The sequence below is a fragment of the Sphaerodactylus townsendi genome, linkage group LG07 (assembly GCF_021028975.2).
Source record: "Sphaerodactylus townsendi isolate TG3544 linkage group LG07, MPM_Stown_v2.3, whole genome shotgun sequence".
NCBI lineage: Eukaryota > Metazoa > Chordata > Lepidosauria > Squamata > Sphaerodactylidae > Sphaerodactylus > Sphaerodactylus townsendi.
In genome coordinates, this window is record NC_059431.1 from 79,125,262 (window position 1) to 79,134,595 (window position 9,334).

Sequence of the window (9,334 nt, forward strand, 5' to 3'; positions counted from 1 at the left end):
AACTGAAAGAATATTAAAAAATACAAAAATTTACAAACGGGGGGGCAGACCTTCGGACATGTAATGGGGAGGGTGAACCCAGGAACCCTTCCCTTCCCTACATCCAAGGACCCAAGTGTTGATATTTTGCACTCTTAGTGTGATACTATTCTCGCTATGCATATTTTATAATGTGCTAGTACAACACTTAGAATGCTACACCAACATATACTTGCAGAAGTAGACAGTCTTGTGACCGAACTGAATGAAACACAGGTACTGTGGAAGAGGATTTGCATGTGTTTCTGAGCACATTGCCCCAAATTTCAAGGGACATTGCATGAGTTGTTGCTGGGGTATGTGTTTTGGAGGGAGGGGTCAGTTCTGGCCCCGTACTGGTCCAGTTTTCCCCTAATTTCCACATGCATTTTTGTGCTTTAGTTTTCACGTTCGTTTTTATTTTTCCTCCATTTTCCCCCGGCTCTTTTGAGATTATTTCAACCCTAATTTTTTTGGAAGTCGATTTTGAATCAACTTTTCCCTAGTACATAATGTTTCTATTAGTTTTTTACTCCCACACATCTCCAGACCACTTTTTAATAATTGGGCAGTTGTCTTTGTCATCCCCTTCAGTAGTGATTTTAATTTTTAAATAACCCTAAAATACTGATATAATACTGTAATGTTGTAATTATTGCTTAAGCAGTTTCTCTGAAATGCACAGGGAAGGCAGATAGCCAGAAGAACTTTGTCCAAGCCAATTCAACGTCTTGCGGACTGACTCCTAAGAATATTAGGAGTAACTTCAGTGCACAAAAGTTCAAGGTTATAACTAATGCTTTGGTCACTAATGCTTATAACTAATGCTTTGGTCAGGGCAAGCCTTGGTAGACTTCTATCCTAAAGCAGATTCTGTTGCAGCATCAACTTCTCTTCCAAGGTCTAATAAAGTCCTTGGATTCCAGGACTGCAGTTTATTTCAGCTACTGTCTAGCCATCACTCTTCAGCCATGTAAGAAATGACTTATCTGCCTATTGTATTTTAAAGTACATCAATGTTTTGCTATTCTTCTTGACTGCAATTCTGCTCCCATTGTTAAATGTATTAAGTTATTAAACTGTGTTCTAATCTGAGGGAATTCGACATAACTTTATTCCTCACAAATGTGTTTGTTTAAAATATTTCTATGCCACCTTTCCACCCAGTTCAGGGCCCCCAAGGCAGCTGCAAGATTCTCCAGGTAACTTAATCAAAGAGTATTCTAAATCTTTAATAAATGCACAAAGAGTGGAAACTGTTATAACTTAGTATCCTGGTCAATATCTGCCCTATAATGAGTCCTATAATAATGGTAGTAGCAATTGACATGTGTGTATCATAGAATGGATTTACCAGTAATTACAAGGCAAACTGGAGTAATGCCCATTAAAATTGGTGCACCAAGCGATCACATACCACCTTGACTCTCAGCAAGAAAAGCAGGCCATAAATTAAGTCAGCAGATTAGGGATTTACCTCTGCTGGGCAAAACACATGGAGCTGGGAGGGAGGGAGCAAGTCTTTTCACCTGTTTGCCACTTTTGCTGTTCAAATATACACATATGATTATCATTACATGGTTAAAATACAGTCATATCTAGTTGACAGATAGATCAGCCTCCTAACTTTAAAGGTGCTTCAAAAACTACCACTTGCAACTAACACTGCCAACTGATTATACTTTTCTTGTTTCTCTTTATTCTGCATCTGAATCTCTCTCTTTTGCAGAAATGTGTCTCATCTACACAGACAAATTTTTGTCATCTGCTACTGGTCCTGTTTCTACTGTGGCAATCTGGCATCTATTTAAAAAATGCTATTTTCCCCCCTCTGGTGCTGATTTCCAGTAAGAGATGTGCTTTAACCATGTCTTGTGATGCTTAATCTCTAGAGAAATTATCAACAAAAGTAAGATTGTAGGCTATAAGAATTTGGTAATGCCACCTTAATATGTGATATCTCATGGGGTTGAGGTAAGATACAAACCTCTTCTTCTCCTCTTAGGTTAAGGCAGATTGATCACATCCCAGCAGAATTCTATAAATATCCTGAAAAGCTTAATCAAGATGAGCCAAACTGCTGCAGAAAAGGGGCCAAAACATCCACAGTTGTAATGAATGTGGTCTAGAAGAGGAAATACTTTCCAGACCACAGAAGTAGTATTTTTTTGAGCTTTCCTCTTTAGGCAATGCTTTTAATTTTGTACTAGAAACTTGCCTTCTCTAACCATGTTGATTAGAATCTTGTGCTTTTCATGAAGGGAGGGCCATTGCAGTTGAGGAACAACGGGACTATTTATCCAGCTCTTGCAGGGGCTACAGAGGAAAAGTTTTGTGGATTTTTGACTAGCTAAAAAGAATTATTGTGGTGGGTTTTCCGGGCTGTGTGGCCGTGGTCTGGTGGATCTTGTTCCTAATGTTTCACGTGCATCTGTGGCTGCATCTTCAGAGGTGTATCACAGAGGGAAGTCTGACACACACTCTGTCCAGTGAGAAGGGAATGTTTTAGTGGGGTATAAATTGTCATGTCCCCAGGTGGGGAACCAATCAGTACTTTAAAAGAATGAGTCCATGGTGTTGGGAGTGGAGCTTCTCCTGGCTGCTGCACATCCACTTCGAGCTTTGTGTTGCAAAATTAATGTATGCAGCAGAGAGGACTGGCCCCCACTCAGATGGAAGTTCTTGTCCTATTTCCTCAGGTGAAATCAATTTGCTGTCAGTATCACAGAAGAAGTTTTAATGTTAAACTGAGTTTTCCTCCAATAGGAATGAAATGTTGCTTTAATGCTGAAGAGGTTTTGGGTTTGGTGCCCTGAATGCTCCCTGATGCCTTTTTGCATTGTGTAGGTCATTATGAAAGAAAAAGCATCAATGAGGATTTAAGCATCTTTTGGATTCTCTAAAACAACTGAAAACATAACAGATTAGAGAGCTGGGTCATATTTGTGTTTATTTTTAAAAGCCGCAAAGCTTCTGCATGGTCTAGGAAACTAATCTAATTTCGCATGGTTTCCCCACATCCCCCACTCCAAAAAAATCTGTTTTCAAATAAATCCAGAGTGTTACTGCTGTAGAGGCTATTTTGGTTTTTAATGGCTTAATCCAAGATCATCTGAATGCTTGGTCATAATGAAAAGGCAACAATATAATTTGCCCATAAGCATTGATAGCCTTTGAAATATAAATTTGTCCTTTTCAAGCAGATCTGCTATGTAAATGACGTTGAACAGCACTGGGTCATTCATGTCATGATTGATCTACTTGTAGGAAAGAACAAGTTGAAGTAGCAGTCACGGTCTGAAGGAGGGCATGCTACAATAAATGCACAAGTGACAACTGTTCTCTTGTGAAAACAGTGAAAACAATAACTTGGTGCAGTCAATAACGCCGACTTTCTTCTGTGATATTGTATCGGTGCATCTTGAGTAGGACATTTATTTTACAGAATTCTTCAATTCATTTGGTAGACCTATCTAGGTTTTTTTATCCAAAAAAGAGATGCTTAGAACTGCTTTTGCATGTATAATATGTAACCTCTAATATGAATACAGAATTCCAAATTTTAACTGTTGGCTAGAAAGGGTGCAATATTGCTTCCAACTAGAAGTAGTATAAATTTGAACAGCAGTAATTAAATGTAGAACTGTCTCCTGTTTCTTCAATGTTTCCTTCTGTGGATCCTAAAGGTCACCAAAGAAAACCACTTCTGAATTTGTGACAAACACCACCTTTAGGGTCCACAGGAAGTTCATACTCCATAATATCATTGATTCCAGTATTTTTGCCAAAAATATCTTTACTACTGGACAATTTCAAAATATGTGTGCCAGGGCTTCACCCATTATCCACTGTAGGATTGTATGTGCCAGGCTTTGATTACATAACATCAGACAACACTGAGATTGTGTTTTCTTGACAGTTGTCTCATGCCAGTTGATACAAAATTTGACAGATTTCATTCAAATGTAATTCCATTCTATCTCATATGATTCTCCACCCTCGAACATGAACAATATATACTCAACTAAACATTCCCTTCTCACTGGACACTGTGAGTAATACACTTCTCTCTGTGATACACCTCTGAAGATGCCAGCCACAGATGCAGGTGAAACATTAGGAACAAGATCCACCAAACCACGACCACACATCCTGGAAAACCCACAGCAACCTGTTGAGTCTGGCCATGAAAGTCTTCAACAATATAAAAGAGCACAAGTTCTAGCAACCTCGCCTGCTACCTAAATCTGTACTGCTACCTAATTTGTAATACTACATATTCTTCTGGTAAATAGGAAATAAATGTAACTGAAATTCAGCAATTTAAAAGGGAGGAGATCTGCATATGAGATAGATAGAAATTGCTGGATTTCAGTTACATTTATTTACCATTAATTCTCTACTTTTCTCTGCATTGGCAACCCAAAAATCCATTCAATACTGTCAATTTCTTTCACTTTATAATAACAACTGGTAGGTTAGGCAGAGAGGGAGTGACAGCCCAGGATCAGCCAGATCCTATTCTGACTACTAGTCACTACTGCATGTTGTGTAAAGATATATGACAACTAATCTCCTGATTGAGCATTTTCTTATTCTCTTATTCTTCAATGATTTTCTTAATGGGTTTTAAGAGACATGTTGAACAGGTTTCCGTAGTTTAATATGAAGCTTTTAATGTGGTTTAATTTTACCATTCTTGAGCTATCACATTCTCTAAAACTACATTAGTATAAACATTGCTTAATTAAAAAATTTAAGGTTTTGTGGAACTGAGAAAAAACCTGACTAGAATATTGATATGTACACATATATAGTTCACAGTGTTTTAAGCCATATATATATATAGTAGCCTGCACAAAAGGGTGGAGCATGTTATATAAAATCATCTTAGCTAACATCCCTGCAGAGGCTTGGAATTGAAGTTGCTGAAAATCAGGTAAACACAAGGAATGTGAAGGGGTGCCAAGGAGCAGCCTGACACTAGCTCTAAGTTGAAAGGAACGGGGCCTCTCAGTAGAGATTAGCTAGCAAGACGTTCACAAAATAGATAAGAGTTAGCAGAAGACTTGATTGTTATAGAAAACTGTGTACATGAGGTGTTTTAGACTCAAGTAACATTAAAATAATATGAGATGGAAAGGTGTGGTAAGAGGTGGATAAGCATGACCAGGTCTGTACCGCTCACTCTTGACTCAACCTAATGAGCAAGAACGGAGGTATGTTTTGTAACTATAAATTATGCTACACAAGCAACAGCCCTTTGAACCTCCTCCTGTTGCTGACAGAGGAGAGTTCCTCTAAGCAGAATTGAACAATAAAACTCTTTAACACTGAAGAAGCTATGGATTGGTTATTTTGTGAGTAACCGACAGCTTTTGCTCTGAGAACAGGGCCCTGCCCTGTCCCTAACAATTGTGGGTCTGTGACGGGGAATTAATCTTGATCTAGCTCTGGTTTGACAGTCTCTCTCTAGGGCCTCCTTTAGGCTTCAGGGTCACTGTTCATTCTGCAGCTCAGCATCGGGATTGAAGACTCACAACTTTAGAGCTAATTCTTCAGTGCTCAGACTTTTAGCAAAGATTCCTGAAATAGGAATCCTGAAGGTAACAGTTAGAGCAAGGATTTCTGGAACACGGATATCCTGAGTAGGTCCCGGAAATAGGGACAGATGGTGAGGTGGTTATTGAAATACACTACAGGAGAGGGAGGAGGGAAAGACGCTCAGAGGTCAAAGACAGGGCACGCTCAGACCCCCCCCTTTAAGGCACAAGTGCAATGGTAGAATAAAGGGAGGAAAGGGTACGCCTCTTCAGAGGTTCTAGATGGGAGGTATAGTGATAAGGGATACCCCCGAGACCCCTGGCAATAAGGTTGAGGTCAGTGGGACCAAGATGACCTATTGTCTTTAAAGGTATAATTGCCGTGTTTCCCCAGGTATAAGACAGCATCTTATGTTGGATTTTGGCTCCAAAGATGTGCCTAAGGTCTTGTTTTTTCAGGGATGTCTTATATTGGGGAAACAAGGTAAAAGTGCTTAAATGTATAGCCAAGAGTGTAAAAAAAGATTATTGTATTTAAAGTCTCTTCCTTGTGAGTTTAGCTTAATTTTAGAGCTCTTTATTTTAAGAAAATATTTTGATTAAAAAGAATTAAAACAGGCTGTTTAAAGTAAAAAAGAAAAAAATGCTTTTAGAGCAGTATTTTTTACAACAGGAGAGGGAGGAAAATCCTGCTCAGTGGTCTGGATCTCACGTTTGTGTGAGAGAGAGAGGTTTTAGCTGCACTTGGAACTGAAAGAAGGGGAGCTGCAGCTGCCCCCATAAAAAAAAAAAAATGTTAAAGTTTCTGCCTAGCTACAGACTAGAGGCATGAGAAGCAAAGAGTTTTTAGTTTAAGGGGAATGTAGAAAATGAAAAAGGGGAGGGAGGGAGAGAAGGGGTTGCCACCCTTGGAAACAACCCTCTGCCTTGAGAAGGAATCAGAGTATAAAATGCAGAAAGGGAAGCAGAATGATGTTTAAAAATAAATTTATGATAGCAGTTAAATAAGAAAGTAAATTGAAAATAGGATGGACATTTATAAAACATAAATTGTGCGGATAAATATTATATTGGTCCTCAGTCCCTTATAAACAGGGCAAATGGGAGAGGAGACAAAATGTTGCAACATTAATTAGGAGAAAGCAAAATGCGTTTTTGGAGGTAATAAAGCATGTTTTGAGTAAGTTAAAGTAACAGGATAAAGAAAAGGCTGAGTTAGTTAGTTTTAATGAAATGACATGTTTAGTAATGCAAACAAAAATATGAATAAAGCATAGTAGTTTTAAGAAATTTTTAAGATATTTGAACCTAGTGTTTTTAAAGATAATGTAGCCTTTGTACCCATAGCTTCCAAAGACCCCAAAATTTTAAAACAGAGGTTTAAATAAGAACCAGTTTTTTAATAGCTGCAGGATGTCTCAGGGAAACTGGGGCACATGTTTGTAATCTCTTTAAAATGTAAAATTTCAGATTTGAAGTGAAGAGTAGAGTCTCCAGAAACGAACGTAGTATTTTCTGACAGCTGTCTGCTTCCAAATTGTCTGTAAGGAAAAAGCCAGCTGAATTACGTAAGATGAGATGCCAGGCTGCATGCCCGAAGACAAAGGAGCGATAACTAACCCTTCTAACTGCAGATGCCAGCCCAATTTAGCAAGCAAGTGAAAAGTTAATGAAGATAATTAAGAGATTAGAGCACTTTCCTTTATGCTGCTAGCTGCAGGTTTAAGATTTTTTAGTTTAGAGAAAGAGACGCCTGGGGATATGATTGAAGTTTATATAAAATTATGCGTAGAAAATGTTGACAGAGGAGAAATTCTCTCATGGTATTAAAAAAGCAGGGGGGCATACATTGAACGCTGTGGGATACAAGGGAGGGATTAAGACTACGTGCTACCTTTACGCAATGTGTGATTAGTGTTTGCACAAGCTACAGGAGGGGATGGCCATCAGCCTGATAGCTTCAAAAGGGGTCAGCAGATTTATGGAGGAGAAGCCGGCAACCATACCAATCTTGGATTCCGACTGGGATGGCAAACTGCCAGGAAATTTATGATGTGCTCATTTGTTAAAATATGAGGCTGTGTTACTGAACAAACAGATTTAAAAGCTGTTCACAGACTCAAGATAAACCTGTTATCTTCCTCCTGCAAATAGATGGAGCATAGAAGTTAGGAATTGACCACACTGCCAGGAATTGACACAATTATCAAACTAAAACAAGATGGGATTCTCCTGAGGAAGATCCCATTGGGGAGAGCAGATTTGTTCATCAATGGCCTTCTTCCTCAATGGTAGAGGGAAATGATGTAATGGATATACAGTTCTTCATGGAACTGAAATTTATAAGCACTCCTTGCCCCCTTGGTTGGTCAGCCCCAGTCATGTGGGAATTATATGCACTGTGGAGCATTGCAGTTAGAGGAAGAAATGGGAATGTAAAATGACCTGTACAAATCTAAAATATTTCATGGGGTTATTTAGACCTTTGGGAAATTTCAAGGAAAGGAAAGAGCCTTTGGAATACAGGCAAATCTGGCACACCTAATAGTTAGTGGGAAAGTTCTAGAAGCCCCAGGAACCTCGCAGGCCGCTTAATAGCAAGCATGTCAGCAAGGGTATCAAACAGGTGACTCCCAGCTCACACCGCGAAGGGAAGAAAATATTTGGGGCACTTAATAGCACAAAGGAGTGGGGTGGGACTGTTTTCTAAATGGGTTTAGGGTAATAGAGGGAAAGGTAACAAATGGGTTTGTAGTAGTGGATGGGGAAAACAAGTAAAAATTTTAGAGGCAAAGAGACTGCCTTAATACCTGGTCAGCCCAAATTTGTGAGCTTTATACATTGAATTAGGTATTACAAAATCTTAAAATACCAAGATGGAATGCTTTGAGTGTCATACTTTGGGAAAAAAGGATTCTAGGATAGGAAGGTGAAAGGGAAGTTGCTCTAGAACTAGTGTGGTTTATGAGAGATGGTCATGGATTATAGAGTATAGCCCATTTAGTGCTGCTGGGTGCTTCTACCAAAAGTATTAGTGTTGGAAACAACAACACAAATGTTTTTTACTAAAGTTTTATAATGAGAGATAGGGTAAATAATTGTATAAAAATTTATAAAATTTGGAAGGGGAAAAAGGGTTTGTGTTTCTGTAAAATGTTAAATACATATAGTTCTTTGAAAGTAATATAGGGGAAAGGCTGCATGTAATTATGAAATATATGTAAAGACAGTGTTAAAGAATTGGAACATAAAATATAGCCAAGCAAATTCTACAAGTTAGCAAGTCTGCCTTAAATGAAAAAATTCTTCTTTAGTTTATTCAGAGTTCAAACATAACCATGGAATTATAATTTTTGCTTTTAAGTGATGTGCAGCATTTTATATGGGATGTTATTTCACCACATGAGGGGTGATTTTTGAAATTAATGATTGCTATTAGGAAATGTGCTGCTGGTCTGGCCTTTGTTTCTGTTTTGTTTTGCACGGCATGGCTTGGAGTCCAGTTCATAAGTTCTGTCTGAGACTGAGTCCCGTTGAAGCACCCGAAAGAGTCCTTAGAGGCAAAGTGGGATCGGCCTTATTAAGTGCTGTTGACGACAGAGGTGGTATCAGTATGACAGAACGTGATGGGCTTACTATATACCGGAAAGCTTCATTGGGTTCTTGAGCCTGAACTGCTGTTATGCATCCAGACTAGCTATTTAAACTGGACTTTGAGAAGAAAGCTGTGACAACAAACTGAACTTAAATTTTAATATTTAACTTCAGGACAT